The sequence below is a fragment of the Rhinolophus sinicus genome, linkage group LG01, assembly GCF_036562045.2.
Source record: "Rhinolophus sinicus isolate RSC01 linkage group LG01, ASM3656204v1, whole genome shotgun sequence".
In the NCBI taxonomy this organism is placed as follows: Eukaryota; Metazoa; Chordata; class Mammalia; order Chiroptera; family Rhinolophidae; genus Rhinolophus; species Rhinolophus sinicus.
In genome coordinates this window covers 101,577,342-101,602,703 of record NC_133751.1, presented here as the reverse complement: position 1 = coordinate 101,602,703, position 25,362 = coordinate 101,577,342, and the positions used below count along the sequence as shown (strand labels likewise).

Genomic DNA, 25,362 nt, shown 5'->3' with positions numbered 1-25,362 from the left:
TATATTATTAATTAATTAATATTATATATTAATAGTATGGCATAATATTGATATATAATATTGTATAATTAATACATATAATATACACTTATTATATAAAGATTTCTACCCCATTTAACATTGTATTTTGAGCATAATTTAATTAAAATTACATTTCTTTAAGCCACTAAATTTTCTGTGAAAAATTTTTAATTAAGCTCATATTATAAAGTGTCTTATAAATGCAATGCTTTAAAAAAATGTTTTTTATTACTTAATGAAGATTGCTTTTTAAATTCAAATATGCTCACCTCTTTTTGGCTTATCATTAACATAGGCATTTTTCTCATGAGTAAATTTAAGAAGAATGTAGAAGGTGAAGAGTAATAATATGCTATTCTTTGTATATGAAAATGGCAGTCCTGACCTGCCATTAGTCGGGGCACTTATGGCTATGATAGATTTTTCTGGATCCATCTGCTTTTCCTTCCAGGCACCCCAGGTTTCTCAGGACGAAAGGCGTAATGGAAGCCTCAGAACAGAGCAACGCTAATGAGGATGACCCTGACCTCCTGAGAATAGTGTTCTGACCTCCCGACCCAAACGGAAATAGAAAAGCTTGAGCAGTACATTTAAGAGTAACTTTGGGATTAGTTCTATGAGTATAAAGATAAATGAGAAAATAAATTCTACTCACACATAGAGAGACTTGGATAATTGTGTGATATTTGAAACATAAAACTTAAACTGAAAACTGTTATACTCATAAATTGAATAACATTATCATTCCTTTTAAGTAACATCAAAATTAACTTTCCTTTAATATTTCCTTAGTTAATAAGAACCAAATCTTATCGTTATAATTAAGGCTACTAAAAATGCTTTAAGCCTTTTTCTTTTTAAAAGATGCATTTATTATCTATTTATTAAGTCTATTTGAAACATATACTGAAATTGTACTGTTTAGAAATTTCAATTAAAATATATTGAATATTTAAATATATTTAGATTATAACCGAATAATGTCAAATAAATTTTTCCATTAGATATTTTGAAGACCCTCCTCAATCTGTAATTAGACACCGACCATGAAGCTTACCTGTATAAATACTGATCATTCTGAATTATTATCTTGAAAATGTTTTACTACAATTTTTGCACGTAAGTTCATTATTATTTTAATTATCTAATGGTGTATAGAAGCTCTACTAATAGCAGAAATTTTAAATGTACAATCCCTTGATTCAAATTATGTGAAAAGATACAGAATACAATTATTATTATTATTATTATTATTATTATTATTTTACTTTGGTAAGAGACAAGGTTAATTTTCATGATAATTCATAGGCATTTAGGTGCAATATGTTTGTTAGTCATTGAAATAACAAAGGCAACTGTGAACTGGACTGAGGAAAAAAAAAAAAAATTCTTATTTTTCTCTTTTAAAAAGTAAAACAATAACTGCTCCAGTGAGTACTGGTTGCAACAATTCACTATTTGTCCAATTTGTTTTTGTTTATTTGTTTGTTTTGAATGGCAGTGTCAGCTCTGGATTACCTAACAGTGTATGAAAGCAAGGCACTTTTTGACTGTAGACATCAGCTTTCAGATAAGACATAAAAACGGAGTCCTGGTACTTTCTGGAAGAGCGGAGGCACTAGCTCCAGTGTCCTGGCCAAATTTCAATTTGGATAATTGCATTCGGCTTCCTTTAAAGGCCCCTGGTTGGTTCCATTCGATAAGGAACTCTTCACTTCCTGCCTGAATAGTTACAGAATGTGGCACTGCTCTGGGAAATGATTGTTGGGTTCGTTCCTTAGTCGAGTGAATGTCAACACTGTAACGCGCGCACACACACACACACACACACACACACTCACACACTCACACAGTCACACTCACAAACACAAATGTGTGGAGGGTGAATTGAAATCTCCATGTGAAAGGCGGGCTTTGCACACATCTACATTTTCATAAAGCCAGGTCCTATTGTATCACTAATACCATGGAAATAGGATTTCTGTCAGTACACACAAAAAATCCGTTATTGAAGAAAGAAATGATTATGTAATTTTAAAGATTCAATCATATTATCACTAAAGCCATAATACATAAAATAAAAGAATAAATTATTGGAAAAGAAGAAATTACGTGGTGGCTGCCTTATCTTGTGGCTCTAGTGACAGCCCAGCGGATGATCATATTACTGTGACTCACATTAAGAAAGCTTCAACACATGTGCAGCAATTTTTAAAGGAGATTTCCAGTAACCTGTAACTACTCCAGGTTACTATTTACAATAAGAGCAGAATTTTAGAAGTCTCCCTAAGGAGGGTAATAGCAGGATTTAGTTCCTAGTGGATTACAGCCCACATTATGAAACTACTGCACATTTGGCACAATTATGCACCACTGGCAGCCTTTTCTCAAAGGAAGCCTCATGTTAAATGAACACTTAGAATCATTTTGGAACTCATGCATCTTGCAGCTAACACTTTGCTAAGTTAGGCATCTAACACTATGCCCATCTGGCAGAGAGGGAATATTGGAGCTGCAATATCATCAGTCCTTCCCCTTAAAAGCTTTGATTTCATTAAAGGTGACTGTCAAAGTGCTTTAGAAAATGAGATACTCTCCAAAATGTGCTGAATAGGACAGAGGGGCATTCAGTACATAAATTACTGTCTTACCCATTTTAAGGTTGTTTTTAAGGTTTCCCAGGATCATGCAGGTTGGCTGTTTTTCTGCTTCGGTGTCCTATGAAGCCAGTCTAGAAGATACTCAGTGGGCACTGAAGGGTTGAGTAATAGTACATGTTTGCAATGAGATGCATTGGCCATTACTCTCTAGTGTGTGATGAGGATGGTTGATTTTCAGAAGAAAATTTGGAAACCTCAGAAACAAAATGCAGGCTTCAGTTCCCTTCCAGAACTAAATATTTGGGGAATTGAATTTCAAAGGATGAATATGCGTCTACTTCATATTGTCACTACAAAAATGTGCTTTAAAAACTGCACTGCAAATATTTTACAAAAACATATAATCACACAACTGCAGACCATGAATTCTAGCTCCAGCCAGTTGGAGATGACACCTGTTTGGAATATAGTACAAGCTGAATTGAGCAAGTAAGACCCTCGTCAGAAAAAAACAATTAGACTAAATTCAAATTGACTTTCACTTATCAGAAAGCCTCTGGAACTACTGCTCAGTGATGGTTTATTTCATTAATTTTATTGAAATGATTCGAACTCAAAATTAGAAATAGCAAATTACAATACAGGCTTCCAACACCTAATCTATGAATATTAGTGGAAAGTGATTGTGTTCAAAATTTCAATAACTATAGCAGCCTTTAATTTTCATAATTTCTTTTGCCTGGAATAGATTCCAGGATAGAATAAAGTAAAATAATATTGGCCATCATACTTTGTTTGTTTCTTATTTCCATGTATTAGTTTTCAAAATACAGAGTTGGAATTGTCATACAGGTTTACGAGTATATATGTTTAACTTGTAAATCTTCTGTTGAAATCTCCATTTGGGTCGTTAGTCTGTGTCTCAGTTTATTAACCATTCAATAGTATAATAATTATTATTTCATAGAAATAGAGTAAGGGAAAAGTTGAACTTCATATTCCAACAGAGTTTGAACTTATTGGTATATTACATGACAATAGTCTTACTTACGTTGAGTAAAATAGAACTAATGATCCTCAATGAGCAAGGCTACATTTAAAAATTTAGAAATCTGTTGATATTTTAGAAATATTTTTATTTTAATTCATTAAAGTTGATAGTTTTATGGTGAATTTTCAATTGTTCTGAGAATGAGTTTATCTAGGATATTACAATCCTCAAGATTAGTAAATAGCTTATATTATACTACACAAAATATTTTGGTTTCATTTATTTCTTATTCCTTTAGAAGATTCCAGGAGAGTATAAAGAAAAACAAAGCAAAACAAAACAAAAACATATGGCCACCATAGTTACATGTTTTTCTCTTATATTCATGTATTAATTTTCAAACTAGCAGGTTTTAATTATGTTATAGTCATAATTTACTTATATTGTAACTTTTTTATGTTATATTCATCGTTTTGATTTCAAATTTTGTGCTGGTATTCTATTTTTTTGCCTTATGAATTACAATTTAATCTCTTTTTTTCCAAACTAAAATACATATTTATATTATCATAATTATAAAATTAATCCATAAATGCATTCTCACTGTATACGTTTTAAATATTAAGAATTTAATAAAATAATATGAGTAAATTAAAATCCCATTGAACCCCTTTTAGCCTCATTAAGTTGTTACCAATTAAGGGACTGTCAACAAGGGCCTTCCAGGATTGCAGAGTTCTGTAGACCACTGGTTAATGCGGACCTCTCCTTTCACTCTTTTTGAATGGGAATTTTCACAGTGGTTATCCTATGGATATTTGCTTTGTATGATGGATGTGTTGGGAGCTTATAACTTATCTATTTAGTGCATAGTTTTTTTTAATTGGTAAGAACTATTCTCAAGGAGTTGACACTTGAGAACAACACATGGAGGATCCTCATATGCAACTGAACATAATTTAGATTTTTGAACCTGAATCTGAAACCATAACGAGATGAGAATTTGGGGGCCTTAGAGAGGAGGAGTTTTTTTTTTATAACTAGAGAGGAGGCTGTAGCAGGTTGTATTTTATAAAATCAGGCACAGTGATATTTCTGGCACACAGACTTTTCCAGAGCCTTGTTACCCCTTCTTTAAGAAGTGCAGTCTATTCCCCATCTCTTTAAAACCAAATGGAACTTTGTGGCTGTTTGGATTTAATAAAATTGGTGGAAATGATGCTACCTGACTTTCAATGCTAGGTCTTAAAGTAATATGGCTGCCACCTGACTCTCTGACTCTTGAGACACTCACCTTTTGAACCCAAACACAATATTGTGAGTATACTAGGCCACATTGAAACATCATATGCAGGTGTTCTGTCTAATAGCCTCAGCTAGATCCCAACTGACAGACAGCGACAGCTGCCAAACACGAACGAGTCTTCAGATGATTGCAGTTTCCAACAATTAAGCCATTTCTGCTGATGTCAAGCAGAGGAGAGATAAGCTGGTTCCACCAAATTTTACATGAACTGTAGACCCACTTGTTAGCAAAATAAATGTTTCTTTTTAAGTCATTGATTTTTGGGCTATTTTTTTCTACACAGATAGATAGCGAGAATAGATCATAAACTCTTATATAGCTGATTAGAGGAGAATGAAAATAAATCTGAGCAAACTTGGCATGGCTTCATCTAGATGATCAATGTTGTGATGTATTACCTAAGTCTTAGTAACCTTGTTTTGGGGACATTAGACTACAATATTTGGTACTTTTATTGGTGCCATGGAGTCAGCGTAGACCAGACCTGGGGAGTGAGTGTGTGTGTGTGTGTGTGTGTGTGTGTGTGTGTAGGAATGGAACTTCCCCAGAAAGAAATATATTTTCCAAATTTAAATGATACTATAAAGAGATCAATGCTGAGGGAGGAAATTGAGATTCAAGATGTGAGTGAGTGAGTAATTGAATGAGTGAGCAAGTAATTGAGTGAGTGCGTAAAAGGGAAATGTTTTTTCTTCCCTTTAGGGTATGGAGTTATTTTGACCCCGACTGAAACACAAAGATGCCTGTGGTCCTACTGGTAGTGTTGGGAATGAGCTGCCTCTTCATGTGGTAGAGTTGAGCTTTCTCTTCCAATAGTAGGGGGGAGATGCCTCTGGCTTCTTGAAGTCATGCGCCATTCCAGTGAGAACATTGACTTGTTCACTATTGTTCATTATTTTGAGCTTCCTTTCTACACCTTCAGCAAAGTTTCATGAAAAGTTATCTTCTGATCTTTGCTCTACTAAGCCTATATGAAATCAAGAAAAAAAAGACCTGTTCTATGCTGTAAAGAAGTAGATAAGAATATATCAATGTTTCATACCAGAGGAGAAATAACAATACCAGTCTCTAGTGAAAAGTGTACATACTAGAGCAGCCATCTCGTGATGTTTATCAGAGGCAAAGAAAACATCTTGATGGCATGCTGCACAGACTGGGACTACATAAGCATTAAGTATGATTAGGCAACACTCTAGGAAATTCTTGTGGAAAGCTAATTTATATCAATAAAGATATTGATATCAATAAAGCTACTACCCATGCTAATATGGATTATAACAGTTAAGCACACCACTTACTAGATGTTTGACCATCTCTCAATTTTTGTTAAGAATGGTGATATCTCTATCATAGAATTGGTGGGGTAGTTAAATGAAATACTGTAAATGTATTGGCCCAACTGAGGCCTTTTCCTCTAACCAGGCTTTCAAACAAATCCCATAAATAAGTTAAATGGAACAAAATGATGATGCACTCAGAGGAAAATATAGAAAGTATAATTTTCTTAACTTTGGTTATAGAAAGTTGTCTAAAAATAAAATGAAGAAAGACACTAGCAACAGGAAAAATTAATTTGATTTCCACCAAATTAAAAAAAAAATTGATGTTAAAAATTAAAAAGGAAAATGAAAACTAAAACACATCAATAAAGAAGTGAATAAGAGCTGAGTACCTATAATTCACTTAAAAACCAATATAAGTATTTAATAAAATACAAAAAATATGTTCAACATCACTAATAAAGAAGTGAATTTCAAAATGCTCCCACTGAGACTATTGCATTGGCAAATCTCAATGTTGGATAAAGTATGATGATCTTGGAGCTTTCTTACTCTGATGGAAGGAACATAAATTGGTGAAAACCCTCCAGACTCTAGAATTGTTTTAGAATTCAGAGATTAATTTGCAATGTGTAAGGAAAACTGCAAAGTTGCTCACTGGTAGATCCAATATTCCACTTGTAAAAATGTATTCTCAAGAAACAATTAAAGATGCAGAAAAAGACACATACAATGCTTTTACTATAGTTTAAATAAAAATAGTATAATTGTACAAATGGAACATAGTACAATAGTTTCAATACATTATGAGTACAATAGTAATAAAACTGATGCAGTATTATACTGATATTACAAACTATAGTAGTGATAGGATAAACTATTAAGTAACAGATTCTGGAGAGAAAGAATAAGTGGCAAAAGAGGAAAAATATGGCATCATTCCAAAATATATGAGAAAAAGAATAAAATAAAATGTAACAAAATAAGAGTGATGGATATTTAGGTAATTTTTGTTTTCTTCTTTAATTTTTCTACATTTTAGAAATTTTTATGAAGAATTTATATTATTTCTTCAACTTGACAAAAACATTTAAATATTACAATTAATAAGTGTGTTAGAATAAAACACAAAAGATTAAAAAAATTAATTTTCTCTTGAAAACACTTTGATTTACAGGTGAAATTTTTATTTAAGTGTATTGAAACTTGTTCAGCTGGGATAACTGAAGGTCTTGTTGTATAGTTCAAATATCCCAGGTGAAATTACAATTCAAGAAACACAACTCATAAATAAGGGGGAAAAAAATCAGCTAATACATTTCCACTGGTAATAAGAGATCTGAATTTTATTATCAAAGTATATCTGGGAACTGCTGAAATTAAACTTTACCTGGCTATAAAAGTCAGAGTTGGAGAGCATTAATTTTGTTTCAGTTGTGAAGATAGCCATTTACTTTTACTGTATTCTCAGATGGTGGCTCATTTGTAACCTACCTTTTAGGATATCAGGACTCCCCAATTTACCTCATGTGGATGAAAAAGGGGCCACATACTAAACCTGACAAGCTCAGGGGAGGCCTACATGGCAAGCCCTACAAACTCAGAGACCGAAATTAACCACATAAGGTGGTCTGAACATAAAAATTTCTAACTAAAAGTGGGTCATGGCCGGTAGTCACATCCTTGTCCTGTAGTTTCCTTGACAAAGGTCAAACTTTACCTTAAGTGAGCCTGTCTATTGTCTTTTTGCATCTAAGATAAGATGTCCTTGGAATGTCAGAATAATGTCTTTCTCCAGACATTACTTTCTCCAGACATTTCTCCAACCTGTTGTACCCATTTCTCCAGAGTTGGAGAAATGGGTACAACAGGTTGTACCCTAAGGGTACAACTCGCCACATCAGGACACCAGACTACAGAACCCCTCATTGTTATCTTTTCCACCAAATACCACCGTTCTGTGCTGTAAAATGTTGTTTGTTAACTATTCTGTGCCCATCAATGTAAAAGAAGTATGTGTCTCTCCATTTTACTTTTTATCCTCTCCCAGAGTTTTCCCCATTTTGCTTTCTCCCACACCCTTAATCTACTACCAATGGATTTCATCCTCCTTACATCTCTCCCTTTCATTCTAATATACAAAATAAGCTGTAAAACGGGCATTCTCTGGAGCATTTTCTTAATTCATTGAGATTTTGCTTCCTGGCAATTGTCATCAGTTTGGCTCAAATAAACTCATTAATCTTCTCTATAGGTTTAGACATTTCTAACGTATGTATACTTAACTGTATGTTATGTATACTTAACTATGCCCTTAAAAAATGTAATCTGGCAGAATATTGTCATCTACCATCAATTCAATATTAAATCACAGTATGTTAGGGAGTGACATCAGCAAGATGGCAGACTAGAAGGTCCCAATTCTTGTCCCCCAACAAAAACAATGAACAACTATATACCAAAAACATAGTTCTGAGAGAGCTCTAGAATATAAAAAGAGAGCTGCAGAAACACTATGGAGCACAGAAACCCAGGATGGTCTTATACACAAGCATAGGAAGTATTTTGCCTGTGTCACTCTTCCCTCAGTCTGGCACAGCTTAGCACCAAGAGGGATCACCAGAATGCAACCTTCTCCCATGAGGACAAAGGAGAGTAGGAAGACCCCAGCAGCCCTCATCTCCATCATGGAAACCCACACCATTCACTATTGAGGAACATGCAATCTTCACCGACTCAACAACAATAACAACAACAAAAAACTCAACAACAATAACAACAACAAGGAAGGAGCTGCTGAGAGTCCATGTCACTTTGTCGTCCCAACCCTTCAGGGAGAGAGCAAGCACTGCTGTAAACCTCTCCCCTAGAAGGAGCTGCTTCTGTGCTCTGTCACCATGCCCCAGGGCTGGAACGAACACTTCTTCCTCCTGCAAAAATCACTCCCTCCACTTGCATGCTCCAGACTGACTTTATGGCTGCCTCACATATGACTGCACCACAGCCACCAATACCACCACTGTTCCAAGTACACAGGTACCCTGGATCCCAGTGCTGCTGTCACTATGTGTCAGCACATGTGACAACTGTATGTCAGACCCAATACTAAGAGAGTTCCCGTGAGCTGTAATTTCTCCTGCAGTGAAAAAAGAACAGGAGGACCATGGCAACTTTACCGCTGCCCCATACACCCACATCTTTGACTGAAGTTCCCTCCAGTCTTCCTGATTCTGTCCTTAGCTGATGGAGCTCCATATAGACTATGCCACTGTGCCCTCTCCAAACTCAGAACCACTGCTGAGCCCCCATAGAGCCAGAGTCACCACAGCACACCCAATCAGTGTCCTCATATTCATCCATAAATAAAAGTCTTTCCCCACCAAAGTTGGTTCCTAAATTTTGGAAGAATTAACTGCTCCTTCAAATGTATAGACATCAATGAAACATTATGCGAAATATAAAAACTCAAGGAAACATGACACCACCAAAGAATAATTTTCCAATAATTAAAACTAAAAAAAAAAAAAAAATGTGCATTTACAAAATTGCCTGACAAAGAATTAAAAATAATTGTTTTAAGGAAGTTCAGGAAGACAGCCCCGAGAGACAACTCAACAAAACCAGGAAAGCAATATATGAACAAAACAAGGAATTCAACAAAGAGATTGATCATGAAAGAAAGAGAGAGAGAGAGAGAGAGAGAGAGAGAGAGAGAGAGAGAGAAAGAGAAAGAAAAAAAATAAAGAAAATCACACAGAAAATGTGGCGCTAGAGTAAAATGAATAAAATGAAAAACACAATAGAGCTTCAATAACAGAATTAATCAAGCAGAAAAAAAAGAATTTGTGATCTCAAAGGCAAGTCATTTAAAATTATCTAGTCAGAAGAGAAAAAAATAAAAAGAATAAAAAAGAGTGAAGAAAGACTGTAGGATTTATGGGGGTGAAAAAACTCAACAACAATAACAACAACAACAAAAACAAAAACAAGTGAACTACTGTACATATTATGGGATTTCCAGAAGATACAGAAAGAGAAAGGGAACAGGAGGATTATTTGAAGAAAGAATGACTGAAAACTTCTGAAATCTGGGGAGGAAAATCTGTATCCAGACTAGTGAAGTGCAAAGAATCCCAAATACGCTGAAAGTAAAAAGATCTACACTAACACACATTATAATTAAGCTGTTAAAAGTCAAAGGCAAAGAGATAATTTTGAAAACAGCAAGAGAAAACCACATTACAATATAAAGGAAAATGCCATCAGGCTATCAGCAGATTTCTCAGTAGAAAATGTGCATACCAGGAATAAGTGGGATGATATAGTCAAACTACTAAAAGACAAAACTGCCAACCAAGACTACTATACCTGCCAAAAATTATCTTCTAAAAATAAAGAGATAAAGGCCTTCATCAGATGAATAAAAACTGAGGGAGTTTGTTACCACTGGAAGTTCCCTATAAGAAATGCTTAAGGGAATTCTTTCCATTGAAATGAAAACACACTACTGTATCTTTAAATAGAAATAACAACACAAAACATATGAAAATATAACTCTCACAGGTTAAGGTAAATATATAATCATATACAAATGAATGTAACACACTGTAAAGGTACTGTGTAAATTACTTTTAGCCCAAACAAAAATGTTAATAAATAAAAAAGTTGTTAGTGGATCCACAATTCAAAAATAAGCTCTGACTACAAGAACATGAAGAATGTGTGTGGAGGAGTTCAAGGGTAGTGTTTTATAGGCAATTTAAATTAAGTTGTTATTAACTTGAAATAGGTTATAACTACAAGATATTTTACACAAGTGCTTAGATAACCACAAGACAAAAACCTGTAACAGATACACAGAAAAAAATAAATAGAGAAGGAAACTGAAATAAATCACTACAAAGAATATCAAATAATAAAGGACGAGAGCAGGAGAGGAAGACAGGGACAAAACAATCATAAGACAAACAGAAAACAATGAACAAAATGGTAATAGTAAGTCCTCAATTATCAATAATTGCCTTAGATATAAATAGATTAAATTCACCAATCAAAGGGTAGAGTGGCTAAATGGATAAAAAAATAAGATTCAATAATATGCTGTCTATAAGGGACTCACTTTGGAATTAAAGACACAAATAGGTTGAAAGTGAAGGGATGGAAAAAGATATTTTATGCAAATGGTAATCAAAAGCAAGCAGGAGTGTTTATACATATATCAAACAAAATGTGCTTTAAGTTTTCTCTAGAGGTCATTATATAAGATAAAAGAGTCAATTCAACAGGAAGATATAACAATTATAAATATATATACACCCAAAATCAGAGCACCTAAATATATAGCAAATATAGACAGATCCAAAAGTGGAAATTGACAGCAGTAAAATAATAGCAGGGGACTTCAATACTCCACTTACAGTAATGGATAAAGCATTCAGATAGAAAATCAATAAAGAAACAATTGACTTAAACAATACCACTGATCAAATGAAACTAACTGACATATACAGAACTTTCCACCCAACAGCAGAAGAATATACATTCTTCTCAAGCACACACACAGAGCATTCTACAGGGTAGATCACATGTTAGGTCACAAAATCAATTTAAGAGCAAAACAATTCCAAGTTTCTTTTCCGGCTACAATGGAATGGAATAAGAAATCATTAACAGCAAGAAAGCAGGAAAATTCACACATACATGAGTAATAAACACACAATTTTGAACAACCACTTGATCAAATAGAAAATCAAAAGGGAAATCAAAAGTGTATTGAGGTAAATAAAAATAACACCGTAACACAGAAAAACCTATGGGATACTGCAAAAGCAATTCTAACAGGGAAGTTTATAGTAATAAATGACTACATTAAAAAAATAACAAATAAATAACTGAAATTTAGATCTCAAGTAACTAGAAAAAGAAAATTAAACCCAAAGTTAAACCAAAGAAGAAAGGATGTAATAAAGATTAGAGCAAAAATAAATCAGAGAACAACAATAACAACAAAAACCCACACAGAAAAAACCCATCAAAACTAAGAGGATTTTTTAAAAAGATAAAATTAACTACCCTTTAGCTAGACTAAGAAAAAGAATATTCAGATAAACAAAATTATAAGTGAAACAAGAGACATTACAATGGGATAAAAAGGATCAGATGGGATTATTATGAATAATTATACACCAACAAATTGGGTAAACTAGAAGAAATGGATATATTTTAGAAATATACAACCAACCAAAACAGAATCAGGAAGCAATAGGAAGTCTGAATAGACAAATAACAAATGAAGAGATTAAATCAGTAATCACAAATCTCCCAACAAAGAAAAATACAGGATCTGATGACTTCATGGATTAATTCTACCAAACATTTAAAGAAATAATATCAATGCTTCCTAAACTGTTCCAAAAACTAGAAGAGGGAACACTTCTAAACTTGATTAATGAGTTCAGCATCACCCTAATATCCAAACCAAATGAAGGTACTACAAAAAAATTAAAACTTCAGACTGATATCCCTGATTAATATAGATGCAACAATCTTTAATAAAATACTAAAAAATACAATTCAACATACAAAAGTTACAGTTCTATACAGAAAAAACAAACTATCTGAAATGAAAATTAAGAAAGCAGTCCTATTCACATTAACAAGAACAAGAATAAAATTCTTACAAGTAACATTAACCAAAGAGATGAAAGATATGCATGCTGAAAATTATAAAACATTGATGAAAAAAATTAAAGATGACACAAATAAATGGAAAAACATTCTATGTTCATGAATTGGAAGAATTGATATTGTTAAAATGTCCATACTACCCTAAGTGATCTGTAGATTCAATAGAATTCCTATCAAAACCTCAGTGTCATTCTTTACAGAAATAGCAAAAAGAATCATAAAATTCATGCGAAAACATAAAAGATCCTGAAGAGCTAAAGCAATCTTTAGCGAGAACAATATAACTGGAGGCACCACATGTTCTGATTTTTAAAATTTATTACAAAGCTACAGTATTCAAAACAGTATGGTACTGGCATAAAAACAGAGATATAGACCAGTGAAACAGAATAGAGATCCCAGAGATAAATCCACACATCTTTGGTCATCTGATCTTTGACAAGGGTGCCAAGAGTACACAAAGGGGTAAAGGCTAGTCTCTTTAATAAATGGTGCTGGGAAAATCCACATGCAGAAGCATGAAATTTGACACATATCTCACAACATATAAAAAAAATTAACTCAAAATGGATTAGAGAATTAAATATAAGTCCTAAAATCATAAAATTACTAGAAGAAAACTTAGGTTAAAAAGCTCCTTTATATTCGCCTTGGAAATGACTCTTTGGATATGATACCAAAAACATAGACAACAAAATAAAAAACCAACCAATGGAGCTACATTAAACATAAAAGCTAAAGGAACAGCAAAAAGAACCATTAACAAAATGAAAAGACCTATAGAATGGGAGAAAAATTTGAAAACCATACATCAGATAGGGGGTTTATATCCAAATTATATCAAGAACATAACAATAGCAACAAAAAAATTATCAAAAAATAGGCAGAGAAACCAAATGGACTTTAAAATGAAAAAGATATCCAAATGGCCAACTGGTATATGAAAAGATGCTCAACAACACTAACCATAAAAACCAGTATGAAATATCACCTCACACTTGCTGGAATGGATTTTATCAAGAAGACAAGAGAAAACAAGTGTTGGCAAGAATGTGCAGAAAAGGGAACCCTTGTACATTGTTGTTGGGAATGTAAATTGGTATTGACATTATGGGAAACTGTGAGTTTCCACAAGAAATTTAAAACACATAACTACTATATGATCCAGCAATCCTACTTCTGGGTATATATCCAAAGAAAATGAAATCAGTATCTCAAAGATATATCTATACTGCTATATTTATTTCAGCACTATTCACAGTAGCCAAGATATGAAAACAACCTAAATGTCCAACAGCAGATGAATAGATAAAAAATGTGAGCTACGTATACATGAATGTGATATATGGAAAAAAAATATGTATAAATGTATACTTATAATATATATAATTCAGCCTTTAAAAAGAAGGAACTCTAGCCATTTGTGACAACATGGATGAATGGGTGAAATAAGAAAGTTGTAGAAAGGCAAATACTGCATGATGTCACTTATATATAGACTCTAAGATACTTGAACTCATATAAAAAAAAAAGAGAGAAAAATGGTGGATCCCAGGGTCTGGGCTGAGTGGGAAATGGGGAAGTGTTGGTCAAGGGGTGTAAAGTCTGTTACATAAGATGAATAAGGTCTGGAGCTCTAAGGTATAGCAATGTGACTATAATTAACAATACCTTCTTTTATACTTAAAATTTGCTAAGGGAGTTGACCTTAAGTAGTCTCAGCACTCATAAAATGTGGTAATTATCTGAAAGGATGAATCTGTTAACTAGCTTGAATTTGGTGAATATATATATATAGCCATTCATTAAATTATACACCTTGAATATATCAATTGTTAATTGTCAAGAAAGCAAAAAATATCAAAGAGCAATATATTGAATTTTATGTATATACAATAGAAAGTTTAACATTTACAAAATGTACATATGTATATGAAAAATCAACTTTCAAAATATTTTAAAATTAAATTATTTAGAGTACATATATATTTTAAATGTCTAAAATGTCCTTTAAATATGCATTTAATTTAAAATGTTCCAAGTATTTTTACATCTCATGGTTGTCAAACGAAAACTTGAAGTAAAAATTTGAAGGTGGATATGTTAAATCTATAATGTGGTTTTGATTAACTCAAAGTGCGTTTTCTAATTATAAATATATTCTTAGCCATGTATACAAGATATGTATCTCTTTACATAATATAGTTTTTAATATCTCACTTATGACAATTTTTGTGACATACCTAAGATATTATACAAAATATAGTTGTAAACTACTGTTGTAACTTCTAAGTGTCAGATGTATTGATATATTGTTATTTTAGATTCCATCAATTAGAATTCTTAGTTATTGAGATAATTATCATTGGTGGCATCTTTGGAGCCTAAAAGCCAATAACTTCTTCCCTATCCAAGTTTATCAGCAAAGGAAAGCTAAGGCTAATTAGAGACCTGTGGTTTATATCTGCAGGAAAATGAGATATCTAATATCATTCTCCAGAATTAAATATATTTACGCATCCAAGGACAAGGTTAGTCTAAAGATGACCTTGCCCTGTCCGCAATGTGTGGCTTGGAAGAGAAGAGCTAAATTTATGCTTACAGTGGGCAACTTTCTCACCTTGCTTGACAATGGTATATTTAAAAGCTTTTATCTGTTGTGTTATAACTACCACTACTGAGTAATTAAAAGTTTTAGACACATAAGTGGATGTAGTTTTAGATATTTTGTCTACGTGTTCAAATAGTTTAGTAGCATGTGCTTCAAATAATCAATAAATGATCCATATTTACTTATATGGCCTATCAGAAAAAAAACTGATTCTTAGCTGCATTGCATAAAAATTAGTTTGTATATTTGGTAAAAGTATTTCCACTGAAGTAGGAAAATATATGCTCAGTCTTTACAAAGGACAGTCCCATGATTGTGAAGTATCCACTTTCTAACACAGACAATTCACTTTCCCTGCGTGTGTTGATTTTGCTTCCATAGTGATTCAAACACCTAACACTAAAAGGTAAGGGAAAAAACTGAAGCAAACGTTTAAAAAAGCAATTTTTGTGGTTAAAAAATAAAGTAGGTTTAAAAGTGATAAAATGTAAGTACAATCGAAACTAGTGAAAATGATGAAAGAGATTTAGGAGGCTTTTAATACGACAATTTTGAAGGATTCTAGATTGTGTATCTATTGCATTGTAGATATTGACCTCTTAGATCCCATGACCTTTGCTTTCTAACAGAATTTCTTTTCATCTTCATTGTGCCATGAGTCCATCCACATTGATTTAACACACCATCATCTAAAGGATGTGATAAAGTTGGTGTTTATATCTGTCAAGGGACCAAGAAGATGAAAAGTAGGCATCACCAAAAGGTGTAATTTTAGGTTGCTGGGTACCCCTGCATTTTTCTTAATTATTTCTGACATTTTATCTATTTCACCATGAGCTTCCTTGGAGGATACAGATAAAAAAATGTTCATCATAACCCAGCAAAAGAAATACATCTTCTCCTAATAAATCCCACCTGAAATCATGTAGGGGAAAGGAAGAAGGAATGAGTAACAGTTAACATTTGTCACTTGTACTGTTTCATTTGCTAAACTCTTTTTTGAACGTGAAAGACACTTTCTTTTCAGTATAAAAGAGATTTCAGACAAAGTGTGAGGGTCTGAGGAAAAGAATTTTGGATAAACTATATGAGGATTTGTTCAAGGGGAAATTGAAATGTGATAATTACATGCTCTACTTGCCCTTATTCTAAGCTTTCTGAAAACATGACAGTGTTTTAATTGGTGTAGCCCTAGCACTTAGCATATAGTAAGTATTCAGTAAGTATATCTTGAAATATTCTATTTCATACGGCATTTTAATTAAGATACCATAAATCCTTCCAGAAATGAGTGTGCTAAACCAGAACACAGTATAAATTAAAAATGGCTATAAAGAGTATTTGTATTGCATAGTACACCTAGTGCCTAGTGTGAAAGTTACTCATTGTAATATGTGATAAGAGGATGTTGTTGAATCCATTGTTCAAAACTTAAAAGTGCTAAGAAAATATTGAAATAAAGGCAAAAATCCATTTCTTGTAAATGATCTCTGTTTTTCTTGGCTTAAGATGTTGTGAAAGACAGCAGGACATCTTCAAAGATGGCCCCAGTGAGCCATACCTCCTGATATTAATACCTTTGTATAACCACCTGCTCTGTTGAATCTAGGCAGGCCCTATATAATCAATAGAATGCAGTGAAAATGACTCAGTGTGACTTATAAGGCCAAAGCATAAGACTCGTAATAGATAGAAGCTTCCTCCTTGCTGTCTTAGAAGGAGCACTATTGGGGAAGCCAGCCTCTGTGCAAGAAGATTATCCTGAGACTGCCATGCTGTGAATAAGCTGGCCACATGAAAAAACTCATGAAGAGACTTGGATGTCAGCATTCTAGCCTTCTCTCCTGAGGTACCAGACACATGAGACAGGTAGCCATCTTGGACATACAGTTCAGTTGAGCCTTCATATGACTTCATTTCCAGGTGACATCTGATTGTAATCATAGTCAGACCACAAGCAAGAACCGCACAAATGAGTTCAGTCAACTCACAGAACTAAGTTATTGGATTGGGTTGTTATATAGCGATAGAAACCAGTACAAATTCTTGTAAGTTCATCAGGGTATGCTAACGTATACCATATTCATGGACCATCATTTATTTAAGAGAATCCCAGAAATTTGTAAAACAATCTTTTGAGTTTAAAATAATGAAGTAAATCAAATATATATATAGTTATGCTTAAACTTGGAATCTGTTACAAAACATTTTGTTGGGTCTTGGAATGGGGAGGGTGAATATTAAAGGGATACCTTAAAAGAGGTTCAATTATTATAAATCAAAATACCTCCATACCATGGTCTTCAGGCCCAACCTACAAGGAGGTGCAATAAATCATCAGGCTTTCACAGGCATAGATATGTGTAAGTTCAGGTATAATTTAAGAAGTTGCTATAATTCTATTTAATATTCTAAGTTGGTGTTAAAATAACTAATACCTTAATTTTAATTATTTTCTATTTCCATATGGCATCTTCAGATTTTAATTTATTCTATTATTTTCAATTAATAATACCTCCTTTTATAGGTTTATGTTAAGACGGGATATGTGCTATTGAATATCGCTTAACTTTTCTTATATTATGTGTTTGAAAATACAGATCAGTTGAGATGTAAAATTTCTGCTCTGTTTGACAGGTTACACAAAGGAAAGCGACCCAAATGATGTCATATGTGTGAACAAATATTTTACTAAAGACCTCTTTGTTTAGAGGTCAAGACAAACATGATGTAGAGTAGTCTCAGTAACAAATTTGAAATTAGACAAGAACCAGAAGAAAGAGAGTAATTTGTTGGAGAATATATTTTTTCAGACTGATTGATTTTATGAACTGATTCATTCAAACATTCATTTATTCAACTTTAATTGAGTACCTATTATCAGTTAGGGATAGTGAAGAGTGTAGAAGTTATAACTAGAAAGAAAACAGAAAACCTTTTCCCCTAAAGAGATTGTAATCTAGTGGTAGTGCTGGTGAGTAAGAGTAAGAAAAACGGATGAACAGAATGTCAACATAAATCTCTTTCAAGATATCAACTACTGAGGTATGTTAGAAATTCTAGGTAATCCTCACACATATGTTGATAATATAATTCTGGGGGGAATCCATTAATTGAGTCATGAACACAAGTCATTATTAAAAATAGACACTGTGGCATGTTCATATATTTGGATTTTTGTTTTATAGGTGCCTGTATTTAAACCAGTAATCATATTATACTTGTTCTATTTTGTGTGCGTGTGTATGTTGTATTTCTTTGTTCTTTGACCACAGAAGCAATTTGGTAATGACAGTAAGGTAATCAATGTATTAGGATTTCATTCTGTATATTTTCTTTTGATTTATCTTCTGGTTTATAAATTCTCTCTTTGGTTATGTTTAAACTAATAAATCCTCCATAGAGTTCTTAATATAATTTCCTATACTTTTTAGTTCTGGAATTCCTTTCTTTTTTAAGTTTTAAGTTTTCTGAAAATTTTCTTGTTTATCTTCCAAACCATAGAGCTATACAGTGCAACATAGAGCTGTAGAGTTTACAGAGCTATACAGTGTATACTATGCAATAGTATTTATCTCTCTACTCCTTTTATCTTGACACCCTGTGAATGTAGGTCTACTGACTCTTGTTTCTCTTAGTTTGCATCTGTTTGTTTTCTTTTAATTTGTTTGCAGTTAATTTTAATTGAGGGTGAGTCATTTAAATGAAACATTATAGTAACAATTGAGGCTTCTAGACCAGATTTATACTTGCTCCTGACTAGGACATTTGTAATCCAAAATAACTTAATTGCACTCAGAGTTTTTGATATTTTAAAGCTAGGCTTTAGCACTTGCTAGGGACAGTCTGTTCTCATTGTCCCTTCATTCCTAGATAATAATGTTTCTCGGTCCTGTGTCAGAGAGTGCTTATGAGTATTTTTACCAAAACTTCTCTTTTGGTAGACATTGGAATCCAGTATTGAGCCTCCTGATTTGGAGGCTGTTAGTTTTCCTTAATAGCTTCTCACCCTTTTAACAGACATCTCTAAAGCAAAAATGATAACTCCCAATACAGTGCCGTCAATCTGGGAATCCATATTTTCCTCAACTGTGGCTTTGTGAGTCCTCATTGCCTTTTTAGATCTCTGGTATATTGAAGTTGGTTTTAAACAATGCTTTATCTGGGCTTCCTAGTAGTTCTCAGTGGGAAGGTTGGCTCAGTTTACTTATTCCAACATTGCTTAGAAGCGAAAATTCTACATTCATATTTCTTTGCATTCTTATGAAAATTTAAAGGAAAAGCAAAATACTAAACAATCACTATTCAAAATTTCTATGTAGTCTCTTTTCACAAAGAAATTAAGATTTATTCTATTTCACAAGGAAATTTTAAATTGTTTTTACTTGATTGTGCCTTGTGTCGCTCTTTCTTGTATATGAATTATTAGGTAAGTGCAGATAAAATAATTTGCAAAAATTTTATCTTAGTAAATTATATTTTAAAATTAAATTTTAGGGCTCTTTGGTCATATACAACAGGAAATAGCTATAACTGGCAGGAAATTTGGGAAGCTCTGAGGATCTCAAAAGTGGTACCTAATGGGTAGACTCTTCAGTGGAATGCTTTGGGTTGAAAATGCTCCAAACATTTTAACACATTGGGTCTCTCTGCTCAAAACACTTGTTTTACCTAAGAGCTCTATCAACAAGGATAAGTATCACAACATTTTTTTCATCACCATTTACTTAGTTACTTCTTTTTCTTTTTTCAAGCACTGTTACAGGTGCCTATTTTATTGCAGTCATAACAAGTCTGTAAGATAAATATTATAATTTTCATATTACACAGAATTTAAATAAGTGTCTACTTATTTCTCTGGAGTCAGAAATATGCATAATACTTGTCTGTCTTTGGAGGAATAAATAGGCTCAAAGACTTTAAATAATATTTCTAAGATCATAGTATCAATAAATGGCAAATCAGGCTTTTCACTTTGACTTAAGGCTTTCTTCTATGTCACATTATCTCTTTACATTTGTGGATAGCCTGTTTTCATGAAATTCAGAAGAAAAAGTTATAATGAAAATAGGCTTTCTCTGTTGACCTTAAAATAATGATATAAACTTGAAAGCAATCTTGCTGCTGTGTTCATTTTGTCACCTCATCTTCAGGATTATGATCTGTAGGGGTTATCTCTATCTTACACAAATGTTAATCAGTTTAAAAAAAAGCTGATGCAAAAATAGTATAAAAATATGCATATTTCAGAGCACAGCTATTAAGTCTTAATAATGGACATCAAGAGCATGAGATCTACTGCTGTTGTGCAATCATGTTAACCATTGATTAGTTAATGTAAGTCATTATAAGCTCACTATAAAGCCATACTTTCTTCATACTTGGACAGGTCCCTTTAGGGAAGTTTCTAGATTAAAAATAAATTTTGAAAGCAAGCTCTCTAAAGTCATAGGAATTATATAGCCAATTAATAATGCTAGTTATTAGTAATGCTAGAAATCTCCAAAAGCCAAAATAATTAGTATTCTTTAGCCAAGCTTGTAGGAATGTGAGATATCCTTTCTCTGTGTGTAGTGGTAAAACATTCTTCAAAAGTCACCTCATCTAGTAGCTAAGTATTGTTTTTATTTCACATGACTTTTTTCTCATCTATGTTGAGGTAAATTTGGTAACCAATAATTTCAATAATTTGTTTGTCACCTTATTTATTTGGCATCTTACTTATAAACTGATGCTTGAAAATATCGACTTAATCAAAATCATGAGCATGATAACTTTTTTTTTTTGGTTCCCTCCATTAAATAACACACAAGTAATTTTCTAAAAAGCTCCTAAGTTGAGTTGCTTTATTTTGTCATATTACTGATTGATAACATTTTAATTTTAGCCCTTCTTTCATTCATATTTTAAAGTCTCTCATCCTAAAAGAGTACTATAATATATTAAAATTGTCCTTTTTAAATGACAGTATAGTGCGACTCTCTTTTGTATAGTCATACATATTAAATCTATTTTCAAAATCTGCAAGTACAAATTATAGAATGTTAGTGTACAATTAGATGGAAGTGCTTTTTCTACTAATGTAAATTTTGAATATGCCTAGACTGTTAAGAATGTAAAACTTAACTATTAAATGCAGTTGTTTGATAGTAATATATCGATTTTTAAACTATTGATAAGGCTTTTGTGAAATGAAATAACTACTAGGAATGGGAGCCAAGTGTTTTGAAAAAATGAAGTGGTCCTTGACTAGGAGATTCTCTTGGCAACCTTGATGTATCTTGGTGGGTGCATATGATGTGAATGGGTGAGAGGAGAGAAGTCAGCATGAGCCATTGCTCACAGAAGGAATGGATGGAAGAGCACACATGAGCATCCATGACAGCCAAGAAAAGCAGTGCAGCCTGACGGTATGATGGTAAAGCTCAGGGACTTTACATGTTGAGGGTGCCCCAGAATTCTGTTTCTAAATATCATCTAAACACTGATATTTGACTTTTGTGTTAGAAAATACTTTATTAAAGTTCTTCATTATGCCTTCATTACATCTTGCTAAGAGTGGTAATTTTCTGTATTCAGAAGATGGTGATTTTGTTGTCTAGCAATATTATATGAGATTAATTGCATGGAAATTTTAGTGCTCATGTCCCTGACATAGTTATATTATCACAAGTATATTATCATTCTTCATCCTCACAACTACTTAAGGAATATATTATGATACTTATTGAAAAGTTTCATATTAATATTTGGTGAGGTAAAGTTCCCTTAGACAATGTGTTAGCAAAACTGCTTTCTAAACCCAGATTTTTTTGACTAAAGTTTATCTTTTTTTCTGTTCATCATGATGCAAAAAGTTCTTTTGTTTCCCAAAAGCTGAGAATACTTTCAAGCAGTGTACTCTTTCTATACATAAAGTCATCACTATGAAGTGAATCTACGTTCAGTTATGTTTTTTTCCTTCACAGGTAGTTATTTATTCCTTCTATTTTATTCCCAAATTCTTGTTTATGATGCATTTGCAAAGTGGCTGAGAAGGCACTTGCAAATGAGTGAAATTATATGTCTTATAGGAAATCAAATCTGTAAACTTGATCTCAATAGCATCCTGCTTTGATCTTAATGGTACTGTTTTGGCACCAAGAATCATTACACACATTTTTGACTACCACAGAATGGCTAAGTTTGGACAGTCTTTGAACAAATGTATCTTTGGGCTGCCACATTATTTTCAGAATTTTCTATGTTCCTTCATGTCTCTTCCTGTCTCTCTGTCCATCTTTTTCATTCCATGTCACATTTATTGACAGTCACATTATTATTTTTAAATATGTTCACTGCTCATATTTTTTAAAACATGCTTTTACTTCAACTATTGAAAAATGAAGCCATAACACTAAAATATCAAGTGAAAGAGTTAGATTTTAGGTGCCTTCTTTGGTGCTCTCTCAAAACATCGTATAAGTGACTCTTTACTAAACTACACATTTCTTGAGTAAAAGAATTTAAGTGTATCTGATTTTGTATGAACCAGTGTGTGTGCACACATGTGTGTGTGTGTGTGTTGATATACACATGTACCCACAGAAGAATACCTTTATGCATCACCACATTTACACATATACTAGCAGGTGCTTATAAATGCTTTTGAATAAAAATATATTCTATTCTGTCTGACTACCCATAAGACAAATCCTAATTTGAAACAATTTAAGAAGGACCTGGAGAACACAGTGAAGCATATTACCCTTACAATACACAAAGAAAATAGTTCACTGAGGCAGATAAATACCAGAATAAATTTTATCACAAATATCAGAAATTGAATAACCATAGATTTTTCAGCCAGTTCCACATTAATTTAACTTTAAAAATTAAAAATACAAACTTAGGTTTTACTCAGGCATCATTCTCATGCTATTATATCTAGTGTTACTTGCACCAACTAAATTAAAGATAATTAATTTTTTTAGTTATTGCAATTTGTTAATAGCACTCATGAGCTAAGAATGATACAAACTGACAAAAGTCGATGCTTTCTCTTGTTATTTCAAAGTTATTCACCAACAGGAGGCTTTAAAAAAAACATGCAAATGGGAAAACTGTACCAACTAACTACTATATTTAAATGAAATCTATTTACCTTTTATCCAGGCTGAATAGGTGCATTTTAATTATTGCTAATTGTTTAAGATGCCTTCACATCCCCCAGAAGATTTAGTCTGAATAAACTTAATTCCTTTAAAATCTTCAGTTACAGGCAAATACAGTAAGAAGCCCCACAGGTATGGCAGTAAAATAGTCATAAAGGCAGAAATATTTAAATGAGTAAAGCAAAGAAAGTCTTCCCCAAAAGAGGCAGAAAAGCTATATGGTTGGAGATACAAGAACTAAACATGAAACACACAGCTGAAACATTTAAGATGACTGTGAAAAAGGTCTATGTTCACTTGTTAAAGAATGCACTAGGGCAGACTAAAGCATATGAATAGTTCTTTCACAGGTCACAGCCTCCATTCAGCCTGTGGACATTGTTATTACCCGACAGAAATAGATGGGCCTAATTAATATTCTGAACATACCTGAGAGAACATTCTTAAGGAAATCATCCTCTGGTGGTTTGGAAATTTAAAAAAAGAAAGAAAACTTAACAGTAAGTATTAAAAATTGGATCTAGATAACAAAGTCAACTGCTCTCAAAGTTTAACAACAGCTGCAAACAGGAGTCTTGTTTGTGTACATTTCTTGGTGTAAATGGTTGTGTCTTGTGATGTAAAGTTAAACAATAGTGTTCGTTTATTAGTAATTATAGTCTTGCCATTTTAAAAATAACAGACAAAAATCAGCTATAGAAAAATTTTCAAACTCATATAGTAATAAATAATGTAGCAATTTATAAATTTGGTATTTATTAATGTAAAGTGCATATACTGAAAATACAGTATCAAAAAACCCACTTAGTATTTTAATGAAAAAGTGGGTATTTTATTGCTAGAGAAACAACCACCTACAAAGAATGTTTGAAAGCTATTTCAAAACATTTTCTAAATAAATTATTAATTTAAATATTAGTTTTCAGTGTAATGATTAAATCTAAATTTCTCATACATAACTACAATATAATAAGTTATGACTTAATTTTTTTATTTTCAACACTTTATATTTAGTATATCATTTATGCAAGATTAACTGCAATGGTATTTTTCAAAAATTTACTGTTACAAATAATCTAAAACCATAACTAATTTAGAAATATAATAAAAATAAGGTATAGGACAAATTTTATGAGCTACTTCTATATTCTCTGTATATATATAACATATGCACATTTATATATTAATAACATATATACATGCAAATGTAAAACACATACATATATACATATATACACTTATTAAAGAAAGAACAGAGGGTAACACTATAAAACATTCAATAAAATGAGAAAAAAGAATTTATTGAAGAATTAGTGGTTAAAGTACTTATCCTATTTAAATACCTGCTTTTAACAAAGTAATTCATTCTAAAATGGGAGTCAAGTGTTTAGTGCCTAAACCTAAAACAGTACATATAAAACAAAATCCCTATTGAGATGAATGGACTCATTCATTTCCGAGACACAAAAAGCTGTACTTTCTTTGTCTTGTTACTTTAAAGCCTCTTGATAGCATTTTTCCTATTTATGGTGCTTTAGGTATGGATACTTCTCTACTCAAAAATCATGAAAAAACTGCAAGTAGCAAATACCTAAATATGTAACAGATGTATAAGTGTTCCTTGGGATAAATAGATTATGGACAATTAACTGTCATCATATCCCTGTCTCCATTTCCACTCGCTCCTGTAGTGTACACCTGTGGCTTATTAGC

General features: G+C 32.5%; 1 long non-coding RNA gene across 3 annotated transcripts in view; it reads left to right on the top strand.

The window, feature by feature from the left end:
• Window positions 1-25,362, top strand: part of LOC109456547 (uncharacterized) — a 76,724-nt gene that overhangs the window by 46,840 nt on the left and 4,522 nt on the right. The window contains exons 4-6 of one of the 3 annotated variants that reach the window (XR_012496845.1): window positions 473-617; window positions 1,026-1,140; window positions 24,000-24,149. This is a non-coding gene — a long non-coding RNA (uncharacterized LOC109456547). The remainder of the gene's footprint in view (window positions 1-472; window positions 618-1,025; window positions 1,141-23,999; window positions 24,150-25,362) is intronic. The other 2 variants (XR_012496843.1, XR_012496844.1) reach the window with 2 other exon arrangements.